The sequence below is a fragment of the Mastigoproctus giganteus genome, chromosome 4 (assembly GCF_048544385.1).
Source record: "Mastigoproctus giganteus isolate SK-2022 chromosome 4, ASM4854438v1, whole genome shotgun sequence".
Taxonomy (NCBI): Eukaryota; Metazoa; Arthropoda; class Arachnida; order Uropygi; family Thelyphonidae; genus Mastigoproctus; species Mastigoproctus giganteus.
In genome coordinates, this window is record NC_143578.1 from 87053669 (window position 1) to 87070014 (window position 16346).

The following is a 16346-nucleotide window of genomic DNA, read 5'->3' on the forward strand; positions in this document are numbered from 1 at the left end:
TTCCGATAGCCGACAACAATCTTCTCTGGGCCCTGGCGAAATAAATATCGCAGAGAACCTTAAACCTTTTGTTTGCGGTTCTGTGCGATACGAAAGATTTCATCTATTTCTTTTACCGTTATCTCCTTCATGGTAACATTTTCATCTGGCTCATTTAAAAATTTGAATTTTTATGTAAGTGTGCATTGACTTTATTAGTAGGAGACAAACAAGTAACACCGTCTTCTTCCGATGGTTGATGGAACACACCGAGGCGGGCAGCAGGCAAACATTTGTTTATTGACCGTACGACTTGCGGTAAGCTTAATGCACAATTCAATTCTTTTTCAACTACCGCATTAAAAAAAAAAAAAAAAAAAAAAAATTGCGTTAACTGGAAATTTGCATCGTGTAAAGTGGTATAATTTTTCAAATAGCGTTAACTGAAAATCGCGTTAATCGAACTCGCGTTATGCACGAGGCCTGGCTGTATGTATATATATATATATATATATATATATATATATATATAAATGGGTTTTCAATGTAACTCTTTAAAAGAAAGGTTTAAAGAGTCGCACGGAAAAGAGGTAAACAGTAGATGAAATGATTTTGGCAAAAGCAAGATTAATAAATTATGTATGACAGATGCACCTAAAAGGGCAATGCAGCATTAAAGGATGCAAGAGTATATGTAATTTGTATAAATATTAAATTAAATTAAATTAAGTATAAATGGATGTGTGAAAGTTACACAAGGTGCCGGTAACTATAAGGGTGAGGAAGTAGAAAATGAAGAGTAGTAGATTAGTGAACGGTGAAAGAATGTTAATATCATAGAGGTTATGATGAATTAAGTAAATAATGAGCTGAATTGCCAAGCCAATATAAAGTGGGGGAACTGTAAAATTAGTACAACAAAATATTAATAAAATAAAATGAAAATGGTATAGCTTTCATCAGATATGAGGGGAAGCAGTTTTAATAAAAGGTCTTATATAGGTAATGCAAAAAATGCTTGATATGATGTCAGCAGAAATAAATATTAATACATGATCAGGTATTTCATCAGGGGACTACACCTGACCATCAGGAATTGCATTTCTATACTTGTCCATAGTAGTAGAAGAAAAGTGAAAGGCCAAAAAGGAATGAAATGAAATTAGCACTTTCTAATACAGTATGGACAAGGTGTCCCAACGCAGTGTAATTTATTTAGGTAAAAATAAGTATTGAATTGGGATAAAAATGATTAATATCAGTATGTTTAATATAAGCATCAAGTTCAGATAAAAATGGCTAATATCAATATGTTTAATATAAATATGTGGAATTTAGTTAGGATTTAATTTTGTATAGATAAGAAATCAATGTATTTTCAAAATAAATGTGGAACAAGCAAATGGTATAAGGGTGAGGTATTATATTGAGGATGGGGAAGGGAAAAGGAGTATTTTAAATAAATAAAGACAAAAAATAGCAATAGAAGTAGGATAGTAGGAACATTCATTTCACCTTGTATTACACTAATAGTTTAACAAACGGGAAGAAATTTAGAATTAGACAGCAGAAAGATAAAAAAGCATAGAAAAAGTTATTAAATAACACTGAGCTTGCTGGGTTGTGGAGCCCAACCTTGTAGTAAGGGCTCTGGCATTTGTAAGCGTTAGTATAAAAGGGAGCTAATACCAAATGCTTGTATTGGTATTTAAAAGCATTAGCTCCCTTTTATACTAACACTGACCACCAAATACAGAGGATGCGGAAAGGTCAGGGAATGACCACCGCATATCCCCAGAGCAATATGGCCTTAGCTGCTAATGCTCCTAAAAACCAAATAACAACAACAATATACTAACGCTTACAAATGCTAGAGCCCTTACTGCAAGGTTGGGCTTCACAACCTCAGCAAGCTTAGTGTTACTTTTTTCTATGTTTTTTATCTTTCTGCTGTCTAATACTAAATTTCTTCCTGTTCGTTAAACTATTAGTGTAATACGAGGGTGAAACGAATGTTCCTACTATCCTACTTCTATTGCTATTTTTCGTCTTTGTTTATTTAAAATACTCCTTTTCCCTTCCCCATCCTCAATTTAATCCCCCCGAAGGTATCTCCACTTTGTTGTTATCGGTGGGGCTTTTGTGGCCAAATGATCCTGTGAGCTAAAACGGCAGTAGGCTTACTACCAGCTGGGCCTTCCATGCCAAACAGGTTATAAGTGATGACTCAGACTAAGAGAGATAACCTGGTCCTCCGGGTTGGGCATGGGGCTAACAACCCCACCCCAGAAAACAAACGTAACGTTACAAAACCTCAAGGAAATAGCTGACTGTCTCAAATGGAATTCGATCAAGCATGCCAAAAGGATTAAAGAGATTTTGCAGCTACGTGGAACATCTGAAGTTTGTACCAAGCAAGAAATTGTAAAAAAAATTGAAAGAGATATAACATAAGTGTAGCAGCATTACAAGAAATGAGATGGAGAAACTTGGAAATTATAGATCTCCAAGACTACACCCTAATAAATAGTGGAAACAGACTTCTAGGAACAGGCTTTATGATTAAGAAGGACACTGAAGCATGAATGATGAGTTACAGTGTAATCAATGAAAGAATATATATGCTAAGGGGGTCTTTTTTTAACACATTCATGATCAGTGTACATGCTCTGACAGAAGATGAGGATGAAGCAAAGGATGCCTTTTATGAAGCACTGGAGAGAACATTAGATGAGGCCCCAAGATGCGATATTAAACTCACCCTTGGAGATTTCAGTGCCATTAGTAGCACAAATTTTCCACATAGGAATATCCACAAAGAAACTTGAATATCACCTGATGGTGTCACACGTAATCAAATAGATCACATCCTCATTAATACCCGTTATGCTACGGATGTAATGGACATGAGGAGTTAGGGGGGGTAGATTGCGATTTGGACCATTTTATGGTACGGTTATACTGCGAAATAGGCTCTCAAAGGTATATAGAGGGAAAGGAGTGACACAAAGAAAAGATATCAACAAGATAAGCTTGATGAGATACTGGTGAGCCCGTCAGTAAAGATGAGAAGATATTAAGGAAGCACTGGATGTAGCAGCAGAAGAGGCACTTGGAGTGGAACAAAAAAGAGTGAGAAATGACTGGTTCGATCAGGACTGTGAGAAGATCCTGGAAGAACAAACCAAGCCAGGCAGAAAGTGTTACAGAGAGGAACTAGAAAGAATACTGAGGATTACAGGGTCAGGCACATTATGGCCTTACTGTCCTTGTGCTGTAAAGCCCATAAACAAACAAACAAACAAACGATTACAGGGTCAAAAGAGTTGAAGCAAAGTCAGTATGTAGACAAAAGAAAAGAATAAAAAAATGCGAGAAGAATACGACAGAGGGCAGATCAGGAAATTGTATAGAGGAGTAGGAAACGTAAAAAATGGTTTCCAGTCCCATCTTAACCTTTGTAAGAATGAGAAAGGGGAAATAGTGGTGATGAGGGGGAGGGGGGGAATCACAGAAGTTTGGAAGGAGCATTTTAATTCCTTAATATTGAGAATTGCTTAATAAAGAACAGGCACGCCCACGCCCAGAAGAAATTGTAGAAGAGAAAGAAGAAACAGATAATGTTGAAGTTATCTTGGGCCCAACAATAGAAGAGGTAGGTATGGGATGCAGTCAAAAAGGCTATAAAATAACAAAGCACCCAGAGAAGATAACATCCCAGCAGAACTCATAAAGGGAGGTGGTGAGAAACTGATCCAAAAATTACATCAGCTTATGTTGGAAGTATGGGAAAGAGGAGAATTGCCAAATGACTGGAAGACAGCGGTAATTATCCCAATCCACAAGAAGGGAGATAAAATAACGTGTGGAAGCTACAGAGGGGTTGCCCTGCTTAGTACAGCATATAAGATTTTATCCTTCATCCTGACTAGAAGAATAGCAAGTCTAGCAGAAGGAATATTTGGTGAATATCAAAGTGGGTTCCGTGCAGGGAGGTCAACTGTTGACCATATTTCCACCTTCAGACAGATCTTGGAGATGTGCTACAAATATAATGTAGATCTGCACCATCTCTTTGTTGATTTCAGCACGGAATATGATAGTGTGGATAGATTGGAGCTGTTGGAAATGATGGGAAGCCTGGGCTTACCAAAAAGGCTTGTAAGGTTGATGAAGATTATTATTATTAACTTCAGTTCAAAAACTGAAGTTAAATTTAATCTTGAAAAATCTTAACACTATTTTTGAAGAGTCATATCTGCAAAGAAATGTCTCACATAATTTAAGGAACCTAAATTGTTTTGCCTCACCCTAGGGTACTAAATAGTTTTGGAGATAGGCATGCAATGAATATAATAAAAAACTTGTTGGCTAGTGTAGATTTCAGGCTCAGCAGATGTTATTCTAACTCCAAATTAAAATTCTTAATAAGAAAATTTTTGATACTCAATGATACAGTAGATTAGAATTGCTATCTCTGTTTGCAGTGTGGAATGTACTGTGTGTTGTGATTTCATTATCTTTTCTGTTAGAAAACAAATTTGTATGCAAAAAAAGTGTTGTAAATGAAGAATTACAATTTGTTATCAAGAAATTTACTTTTCTTAACGAGTTCATTTATTGTAAACAAATTCTCTTGAGAGAGAGAGAGAGAGAGAGAGAGAGAGAGAGAGAGTCAAAATCAAAAGTAGAATCACCAAGAAAGAGAAGAATGATGATATCCAGCTAAGGACCATGGGTATGCCAAGGCCATACTCACCAGATGTGAGCCCCTGGGGTTAAATCATGCATGGAGGGAAGCAAGTGCAAGGGAATCTCTGAGTCCTTCGAAGTAAGGAGAGGGCTGAGATGGAGGGGGGGGCCTTTGTCACCTGTCCTTAACTTGGTGTTGGAGATGGTTATGAGTAAAGTATCAGCCACCTCCAATGGGATCATATACAGTATAACAGACTCTGCCAGCACTAAGCCTATGCAGATGAAGTAGTGATGACTTCCTGAAACCCACATATTCTGAGGACAGCTTTTGAAGAGTTTGAGAAAAAAACAGAAAGGGTTGGGTTGAAGGTAAATGAAAATAAAACAAAGTTTATGATTAAAAGTAGGAAGGAGAGACAATGTACCCAACAGATCTGACAAACAGTGAAACATAGTTTCAATAGAACAGAATCCTTCAAATATCTGGGAGCTATGATTCAACATGACAGTAGTAACACCCCAGAAATTCAGGCTCGTCTTAATGCTGGTAATAGATGCTACTTTTCCCTGCAGAAACACTTTCGATCAAAGCTGCTCTCTAGAAGAACAAAATTAGTATTATAAAACAGTGGTATGACCTGTCGTGACTTATGCTAGTGAAACATGGGCGCTTAATAAAAAGGACAAAAAATCTTTGGCCCTGTAAAAGTCGGGGAAGAGTGGAAAATAAGGACAAACCAAGAGCTGAAGAAACTGTATGGAGAACCGGATATGGTGGGAGTGATAAAGAGCTCAAGACTTAGATGGGCAGTCCACGTGATACGAATGGAGGAAAACAGATGGCCAAGGACAGCAATGGAAGGGCAACAGCCGGAGAAAAAATGTTGAGGAGGCCAAGGTTCTACAAGGCCCGTAGCGCTGTGGAGTAAATAAGTAAATCCTCAGTTTAATACCTCACCCTTATACCATTTGCTTCTTCCACATTTATTTTTAAAATACATTGATTTCTTATCTATACAAAATGAAATCCTACACTAAATTCCACATATTTAAATTAAACAATGATCTTAACCATTTTTATCCCAACTCGATACGTATTTTATCTAAATTAATTTTTATCTAAATAAATTTCACTGTGTTGGGACTACCTTGTTCATACTGTATTAGAAAGTGCTAATTTCATTTCATTCTTTTTGGCCTTTCACTTTTCTACTACTATGGACAAGTATAGAAACGCAATTCCTGATACATGGTCAGGTGTAGTCCCCTGATGAAATACCTGATCATTAACTCAATATTTATTTATGCTGACATCAGATCAAGCATTTTTTTTGCATTACCTATATTACACCTTTTACTAAAATTGCTTTCCCTCATATCTGATGACAGCTATACCATTTTTATTTTGTTGTACTAATTTTACTTTAAAATTCCTCCACTTTATATTGGCTTGGCAATTCAACCCATAATTTACTTAATTCATCATAACCTCTAGGATATTAACATTCTTTCACTGTTCACTAATCTACTACTCTTCTTTTTCTACTTTCCTCACCTTTAAAATTACTGGCGCCTTGTGTAACTTTCACAAGGCGCCAGTAAGCCTTGTGAAAGGCTTACTGGCGCCTTGTGAAATTTACATACAAATTTCTACATTTATACATACAAATTATATATATATATATATATATATGTTGGTACAAAAATAGTTCATTATGGCCACAGCTGCCAATGCGCCATTAAAAACCAAACCAAACCAAACAAAAATAGTTGCAAGGAAAGTTAGAAAGGGCATAATTAGATAAATTTAAATTTGCCTGATAACTTTATTTCCATATTAAGATGAGTAATTATGAATGATCAGTAAAAGAAAATGAAGTTAGCTTTTAAAATAATAATAGTAGTATTTTTGGGTAAACTGTTTGAATTTTACTTTAATTTGATTAACAAACCTTTTGCTAAACTGTATTATTTTTTTAAACAGGTAGATCATTTTTGGCATAAGCTTTTTTTTGAAAGTTCTTTGAAAATGCAGGATAAAGTTGACCATGAGCAAACTCTGGATTGGTCAGATACACTTTTTTTTTATCAAATTAATGACCTTGTGCCAATTTACATTTGGCATTGCAAATGACAAATTGCGCCATTGCAATATCGTGCCATTTGCCATTGCAAATGCTAAACAAACTTAGCACCCCTCCTCCATCAGCACAGTGAATACTATCCTGTTGATTTAGAAAGGAGTCTTTTTGGACTGTTTTTACTTCCTGGTTGATTTGGTCAGTTGCTCTAACATGTGAGGGTTTTTTTTTTTTTTTTTTTTTCTTTTTTGAAAATCAGTTTTGGAATTCATACATGTGTGCATACACATGTATGAATTTACATGTGTAAATTCATGTAAATGAATTTTACATATTCACAAATCATAAGTATCAAGATTAATAAAACAGTGTTGCTACTACAGAGATAAATTGAACCGAATATTTAAAATTGTGCATTATTTAAATCAGAGTACACTGTAAAAGGATAATAAACAGTATAAGGTTTAAACATAGGTATGGTTCAATACATATACACCGATGAGCCAAAACATTATGACCAGCGAGTCGTTATGCAAATCGAAGCAACTACACAGGTGAACAATGGCGCAGGTCAAGACACTGCATAAAAAACACATGATACTGAGCTCCGTTAATCAGTGTTACTCTTGTTCTTCAGATGGGAAAGGCAGTGGACTTAAGTGAGTTTGACAATGGCCAGATGTCTGGGTCAGGGCTTATCTGAAACGGCACGGCTGGTGGAATGCTCATGGTCAGCCGTGGTTAGTACCTACCAAAAGTGGTCCTAGGAGGGGAAACCCGCGAACCGCTGGCAAGATGTTGGACAACCACAGCTCATCGATGCTCGAGGTGAGCGAAGGCTCTCCCAGATGGTATGTGGCAACAGAAGGGCGACTCGCTGGTAATTGTAATGCTGGTGACAGGAGTAATGTGTCACAACACACATAGTATGTCAAACCCTGCTTGAAAATGCCCATGCTAACCACAGTCCACTAGCGACAGCGCCTACCAGTGACGGATAGGCATGTGCCTCTACCGCGAATCCGCCGATGGTGCCTACAGTGTGCACACACGCATTGAAACTGGACCTTGAGTGATTGGAAGAAGGTCGTCTCGTCCGATGAATCATGTTTCCTGTTGCACTATGTGGATGGCTGGGTAAGTGTGCATCCACATGGTGAATGCACACTGGGAAGTGATGGCGACGGTGTCATTCTTTGGGTGATGTTCTGCTGGGATACCCTGAATCCAGTCATCCATGTGCCAAGCACTCTGGTGTCTACCACCTACCTAAACATCATTGCTGACCAGGTACACCCTTTCGTGGCAACGGTCTTTCCCTCTGGCAGTGCTATCTTTCAGCAGGATAATGTACCATGCCACACCACCCAGATTGTTCGAGACTGGTTCATGGAACACGAGGAAGACTTCCAGATATTGCCCTGGCCTCCAAATTTCCCAGACATCGATCCCATTGAGCAGCTGTGGTTTGTGTTGGAACAGCAACTCCGATCTGCGGAGTCTCAACCACAGCCCTTACAGGAGTTAAAGGATCTGCTGGTTACCAGTATCTGGTAACCAGCAGATCGTGTTGGTACCAGATACCACAAGACACGTTTAGAAATCTTGTAGCGTCCATGCTTTGCCAGGTACGAGCTGTTTTATGCCAGGTACGAGCTGGTCATAATATTTTGGCTCGTCAGTGTAGTTTTACAGTTGTTTAACTTTTTCAAATGTATAATCTTCCAGTCTTTTTGAAGATGTTCAGAAATATATTCATAAATTACATTGTTATGCAGGTGGATTTAAAGAAAGTATTCATTTTTGACACCACTACAGAAATGAAGTATTTAAGCTTTCTTTGTGAGTATGACTGTAATATTTATTATAATTGAACATCCAAGATCCAGCAAGGATCAAATCCCCACGGTGCTGAATTTTGAAAGTACAACTGTAATAAATGATACTGAAAATTTCTTATGATGTTGCAGTTAGAAGAATAAGTATTAAAAGAGCAGTGACAGATGGGAGGGGAGAAGTACGGGGAGAGATATTCACAAAATATATAATGCAAAAGGCAGGAGGTGAGTTAGGTACAATGTAATTATACATTATGGGTGGTTTGTCTCTTGGGCACAATGCACATTGGGTAATGATGTGGTGGGGAAGAGATAGTAATAGTGGTAATAGGCATGTAATGCAAGAAAGCAGACATATGAGCTTATGTAGCATCAGCCAAAAAAAAAAAAAAAATTCACACAACCATTCCCTCTAAAAGTTTGTCCAGTTCCTCCTTGAATTTATTTAAGCTATCAACTTCCACAACGACTAATGGAAGTTTATTCCAGCAATTAACCACCCGCTGGCTAAGGGCAAATTTTTGCACATCTATTCTACAAATGTCTGTCCTCAATTTGAATTTATGCCCCCTTAGGTTTGTAATCTGAGCAGGAGGAAGAATTCCATCAGCATTTAGCTTGCTCAACCCATTCAAGGCCTTATACACCTCAATCAAATCACCTCCCGGGTGCCTACTCTCCAGGCACTACAATTTGCAGAACTTAAGCCTTTCTTGGTAAGAAAATCCCTTCATTCCCCTCACCAGGGGAATGAAGGGATTTTCTGTTGCCCTTCTCTGTACACGTTCAAGCAAATCTACGCCCTTCTATAATGAGGCCTCCAGACCTGTACGCAGTACTCAAGCCGTGGCCTGACCATTGCCTTATACATGGGGATAATCACCTCCTTTTCCCTGCTAGCAAAATTCCTGTATATCATTGACAAAACCCCATGACCTGCTCTTGCAGCCTGTCTGCATTGGTCAGAAAACTTCATATCTGACTGCACAATTACTCCTAGGTCTTTTTCATTTTCTACCACCCTAGGTGTAGTAGCACACAATTGGTACCTTCCTCTGGGGTTACTTCCACCCATATGCAGTACTTTGCATTTGTCAATGTTAAACTTCAGTTGCCACCTCTCAGCCCATCTGCTCAACTTTTCTAGATCCTGTTGCAGTAGTGTAGTGTCATTAACAACCCTGCCAACATTCATATCATCTGCAAGCTTGGACTTAAGTCTGAAATACCTTCATCAATATCATTGATAAATATACAAAACAACAATGGGCCCAGCACTGAACCCTGTGGGACTCCACTAATAACATTAGAGCCGACCGGGCTAGCCGAGTGGGTAAAGTACCTCCCCGGCAACCCAAAGGTCGCGGGTTCGATTCCCGCCTCGGGCTTGGATCAAAGTACTGCAAAAAAAAAAAAAAAAAAACCTTGGGAGGTGCAATATGGCCACAGAAGCCGATGTGCCAACAACTACCAAATCAAAAAAAAAATAACATTAGTGGAGGTGAGTGGGGATTTGATCCTTGCTGGGTCTTGGATGTTCAATTGTAATAAATATTACATAGTCACTCACAAAGAAAGCTTAAATACTGCATTTCTGTATTGATGTCAAAAATTAATACTAAGCTCCTCCCCATATCATGTAATTTATGAATATATTTCTGAACTCTCTTCCAAAGGACTGGAAGCTTATACATTTGTAAAAGTTAAACTACTGCAAAACTATATGTATTGAACCTTACCTGTGTTTAAACTGTATATTGTTTATTATCCTTTTACAGTGTACTTTGTTTTAAATATTCAGTTCGATTTATCTGTGTAACGAAACAACACTGTTTCGTTAAACTTGATACTTGTGATTAGTACATATGTAAAAAGGTATCATACACATGTGACCACAAGAGGAGCTATGAAGAGAAGTAAAAATGAGAAAATAGGAGTTCAACCTTGAGAAAAGAATTTATGGATCAGAAAAGAAAATTTACTATATCTGTTCAAGTTGTTATAGTTTTTATAGTGATAAATATGTTTACTTTAGCTCATGTTGTCAAGTACTGTTGAATAATAATGCTTATTGAAGTTAAATGTTCTACTATCCATTCAAGTGTAGGATCCATTATTATTATGTGGTTACAGATATCTTTTAAAACACAACTAAATAACATGTGTTTGCAGAAAGTAAAACATCTTCCTTTCAAACAAAGCAAAAGTTTTTTCAAACCATTACAAGACAAAACAGGTATGAGAAATACTAGTTATTCTATTTTAAGAAAGTTGAGATCTAAAACCAATCAGAATCAAATCACTGAAAATAAATGGTGGCCAATAAAAGAGTTATAAATAAAGAGAGGAACTTTCAGAAAATGTTTCTTCAGTTACATGAACTAGTATTCATCAGTGATATTGATGAAGGTATATCAGGATTAATGTCCAAGTGTGCAGATGATATGAAGGTTGGCAGGGTTGTTAACGACAGTAAAGACAGTATGCTACTCCACCTGGATCTAGATAAGTTGGGCAGATGGGCTGAGAAGTGGCAACTGAAGTTTAACATTGACAAATGCAAAGTACTGCATGTGGGTAGCAATAACCCAAGAGAAACGTAGCAACTGTGTGGTACTACACTCAAGGAAGTGGAAAGTGAAAAAGACCTGGGGGTAATTGTGCAGTCAAATATGAAATTTGCTGAGCAGTGCAGATGGGCTGCCAGTGCAGGTCCTGGAGTCTTGTCAATGATATAAAGGAATTTTGCTAGCAGGGACAGGGAGATGATTATCTCGTAGTACAAGGCAATGTACAATGGGATAATCACCTTCTGTTACAGATCTGGAGGCCTCATTTTAAGAAGGATGTAGAGTTTCTAGAACGAGTACAAAGAAGGGCAACAAGATTGGTGAGGGGGGGAGCAAAGGGATAATCACCTTCCCTTCACCAAGAAAGGCTTAAGTTCTGCAAATTGCAGCGCCTGGAGAGTAGGCACCTGTGGGGCAATCTGATTAAGGTGTATAAGGTCTTGAATGGGTTGAGCAAGCTGAATGCTGATGGGATTCTTCCTATTGCTCAGATTAAGAACCTGAGGGGGGCTATAGATTCAAACTGAGGAAAGACAGTTGTGGAATAGATGTGTGGAAATTTGCTCTTAGCCAGAGGTAGTTGATTGCTGGAACAGACTTCCATCTCTTGTTGTGGAAGTTGATAGCTTAAATAAATTTAAGGCTGAGCTTTTGGAGTAAATAGATGAGTGAAAGGGGAAGGGTTTTTTTTTTTTTTTTTTTTTTTTAAAGGCTGATAAGCTTGCTTTCTTGCATCATATGCCTCTACTAATGCCAACTTAAATATCAGAATGTTGTTGTATTTATAATGTGTATTATTGAGTTTCAAAGTATATTGTAAGCTGATTCTAAATTATGTACCATTTTAGATGCCAGTTATTTTATTGTCATGTGCTTGCTTTCTGTTAAAATCTATCTTATGTTTATTTATTTATTTTTATTTATTTTTTTTATTTTTCGACTCCGTGTGTATTCTTTCCTTTTGTTAAGAGCTGTCTTTGTCTCTATAACAGAAACAGTGTTGTAATCATATTCATATATTCATATAGAATCTTTTTGGAGGTTAGCATGGAACCTACATGAAACAGTGGAAACTTGACTCGGTAAAATAGCGAAATTTGTTTATTTAGCATTATTAGAAATAATTTTCTTTTAGTGTAAAGTTAAAGAGGAGGGGCGTAGAAATGGGAAAAGACAGTTGTCTTATATACTTATGATTACTAGATGTTCTTTTTATCTCAGTTATTTAGCAGTTATTTAACTTTACAAGACAAGTGAATAGCAGAATTTATTATGTGATGCAGTCTACATCAAGGAAAAATAAACATAGAGGCATGCAAAGCATGCCTGCAAACTCTCTGGATTTATGAAGGTAGAATCTGTCTTTTTTGACTCATTTGAATCCCTTCTCCATCTCAGGTAACCGTTATCTCCATCTTTTTCACAAAAATGTAGTAAAATTTTGGCTTCTCTGTTAAATTTGGAATTTTTGCTTATTTTCGCTAACAAATTGTCTATCAGGTATGATAGTCCATGTTGCATAAAGTATGTAAAAGTTGGATTGAAGAAACACTTAGTTGTTTTCTGTTACATGTGATTAGTACATTGAAATGTACTAGTCATATGTAACAGAGAGAGGGGAGGTAGTACATTTCAATGTACTTTTGTGTATGCATGTGGTGTTAAAGTAATTAACAGTGTCTTTTAGTAAGATGCCACAGAAATACAATGTAAAGTTCCAGAGGGCTGCTCAAAAAACAAAACTGAATTAGTTGCTTCTTTGAAGGCTGAATGGCAGAAAATATCAGAGGACATTTACAAAACACTGGTGTACAATGTTCCACAGAGACCAGATGCATACTGTTATAAAGGCTGAAGGTTTCAGCACACATTTATTAGTTTTCCTGTAAATAAATATCATTTGTAGATGTGCAAGTGTTCAGATATTAATGGTAGGACAGTTTATTAAATATATAGGGTGACCTAACTTCCCTGTTTAATTTTTTTTTTTTGTGGGTTGCCCTGTATTTATTAAATAGATTGTCTTAAATTTTGGGAGGAAAAATTATATACAGAGTAAAAGGGCACTTTCAATGTTAAATAATGTAGGGAACATGGACTTCTCTTTTTATATGTACAGCCAACTCCTGTATAACACGGTTTTGCTCTAATATGATTGATAAATTGCAGCAATCCTGGCACTACCTGTACTTATATAACATGGTTAGAGAATTGTGGCAAACCTCACATAACACAGTATTTTTGACCTTTTCTGTGGGGAAAATCCTGCTGTTGTGTTGGATGTAATTCTTCAACATTTCCATTCTTTTTTGTGAATCCCTGCTGTTGACTTGCTAGTTGTTATGCAAAAAAAATTATTGGTAAATCCCAGTGTTAGGTTTCTGTGTTATTGAACTTGTGCTTGTTTGGGGTCATAAAAAATTGACTTTGAAGCATGCAGTTTGTGACTTTTAAGGTTTTTGTAAGGTTATTTTGGTTTTTATTTGATCATTTATAAATTTTTCAGGATATGTATTACTAAACTTTGTTCTTAAGAACCGTAGTGGAATAATTTCTTCGTTGTGAATTAAATTCCTGCCCTAAGGAAAGCAAAAAAAAAAAAAAAAAAAAAAAGCAGCACTGCTCAAAAGAAACTTTATTTCTCTAGAATCAAAGATACTAATTTTGGATTGTCTTAAAAAGGGGGGAAAGGTATCATACATTGCAAAAAGTTTAAATTTAAATGATGCAACAAAGAAAAATGAAGACCGTACAGAAAATTAAAACTGCTGTTGCTGCAGGATCTTTCATTTTGGCAAATATAACAGCTCGTCCTCAAGTGCCAATAATTGAGAAAATGGAAAAGGCACTCAGTATTTGGATTGATGATAGCAGTAAAAAACAGATCCTATTAGACAGCAATGTAATTAAACAAAAAGCACTAAAACTTTATAACCATTTAAAATAAAATGGAGAATCTGTTAACCTGGAGTTTGTTGCCAGTAAAGGTTGGTTTGAGTGATTTAAAAACCATTTCTTGTTAAATAACATAAGAATTTGAGGGGAAAGTGCATTGGCTAATAATGAAGCTGCCAAGAAGTATGCAAAGGAATTTCAAAAAATTATTGAAGAGCACGGATACACACCACATCGTTTTCAATGCTGATGAGATAGACGGGGGAAAAATATGCCCAACAGAACATTTATTTCAAAAAGAGAGAAAACTGCACCAGGTTTTAAGGCATAAAAAGATCGCGTAATGTTACTTATATGCAGTAACACATTGGGAGATTACATGATAAAACCTATGCTAGTTTATAGATCCTCTAATCTTCGTGCAATTAAAGGTGTAAAATTTTTAAAGAATGGTTTCTAAATTGTTTTTTGCCAGCTATGGAAAACTATTTAAGGCGGAAAAATCTAGATTTCAAAGTTTTATTACTAATAAAACTTTGAAATCACGCATCAGGCCATTTTTAATAACGCATCAGGCCATCCAAAAGATTTAAATCATCCAAACATTAAACTAATGTTTCTTACAACTTCTTTAATTTAACCATTAAATCAAGGAAATTATCAGAAAATCTATTGGCCCACCACTATTGGAAGTGGTGGAAGCATGGAAACATTTTTCAATTGTGGACTGTATCGTAGTCACAGCTTTATTGCTCAAAGAAGTAAAACCGTCAACATTAAATGCGTGTTGGAAAAATGTATGGCCAGAGTCAGTTCATTCAAGTAATATGGTTGAACCACCAGAAAACAGTATCTGTGCATTAGTAGAACTTTCTAAGTCGGTAGGAGGAGAAGGTTTTGATGATATGACTACTGAAGACATTCAAGAATTACTGGTAGAAAAAGAGGCTAGTGAAGCAGATCTGGTGGAAATGGCATCGGAAGTAAACCAAATCAATTCAGAGGATGATAGTGGAGATAAATTCTGATGTTCCAAATTTTACACTAAAAAAGAATACAGAAAGGCATAAACTTAGCTGAGCAATTAGAATCAATTTTTTGAATGCAGATCCTTCTTCGACTGAAAGGAGCACAAAGTTCAAAAGGGAGCTTCAAAAATGCCTAGCTCCATCCATGAAATTTACAAAAGCAAACAAAAAACCAGTAATGAAAGCAGAAGATACACGAAATCTAGTTGCTGAAGAAGAAAGTTCAAAAGGTTGAAGATACAGTAAACCCCCGCTATTCGCGGTATCTGTATTCGCGATCGCCAATTTAATATAAAATGAAACCTAAAAAATGTGAATTTTAAAGCGCCGTGAATATTTTCCGCCATAAAAAAACATGAGCGTCGCTAAAATTATCTTTCCCGGTCAAAACAGCGCTCAGTGGGTGGGGGGAGAGGGGTGACAAAATCGCGAGCATGAATGTTTCTCGCTAATCCTTGTTCAATATGTGTTATGCGCTTGTTATGGAAGGTTTCGTCGTTTGCTTTTAATTTATATGCTTATAAATTGAATAAATTTATCAATTTATAAATTGATATGCTTACAAAAGTGATAAATCTACCGTTTTTCAGTGTAAAACAGACTTTTTCGAGTGTGTTAACGGAAGAAAGTGACTTTATTGTGGCCAAGTTCTTTCTAACCCCTACAAAAATATGACTACGAATAACAAGAGAAATGTGAAAATATCAAAGAAGGTGATGACATTAGCGAATAAAATTGAGTTATTAGACAAAATTTCTAATGGTGAAAGTGTCTCCTCAGTGGCAAAACATTATAAAATCAATGAGTCAACGGTATGATTAATCAAGAAATCGGAAGAAAAAATCTGCCGTAGTGTCCGTGAAAACGCGCTAATTGCTTCAAAAATTTGCTCTGTAACTCGTGATGTTAAATTAGAAAAAATGGAAAAGCTTTAAATCTGTGGATAGAAAACCGAACTCAAAATAAAATTCCGTTAAATTCACTCATCATTCGTGAAAAAGCAAAACTCCTTATCAACGCTTTAGCGAAACTGGTGATAGCACTGGCGGGATAGGTTTTTTAGCTAGCAAAGACGCTGGTTTGAAAGATTTGTTTGAAATTTCTAACAAATATTACATTTAATATTAAATTGTTTCTTATTTTCATTTCGATGCCATATGCTTGCATTTCACTATGTACTGTCTATGTACATAGTCATATTATGAAGGTACATATAATACATAGACAAAATTTTAGACTAGTTTTTCTTATATATTTCAT

General features: G+C 36.4%; 1 protein-coding gene across 1 annotated transcript in view; it reads left to right on the top strand.

Moving 5' to 3' along the window:
- Positions 1 to 16346, top strand: part of LOC150086886 (uncharacterized) — a 161086-nt gene that overhangs the window by 105781 nt on the left and 38959 nt on the right. The gene's annotated exons all lie outside the window — the stretch shown is intronic.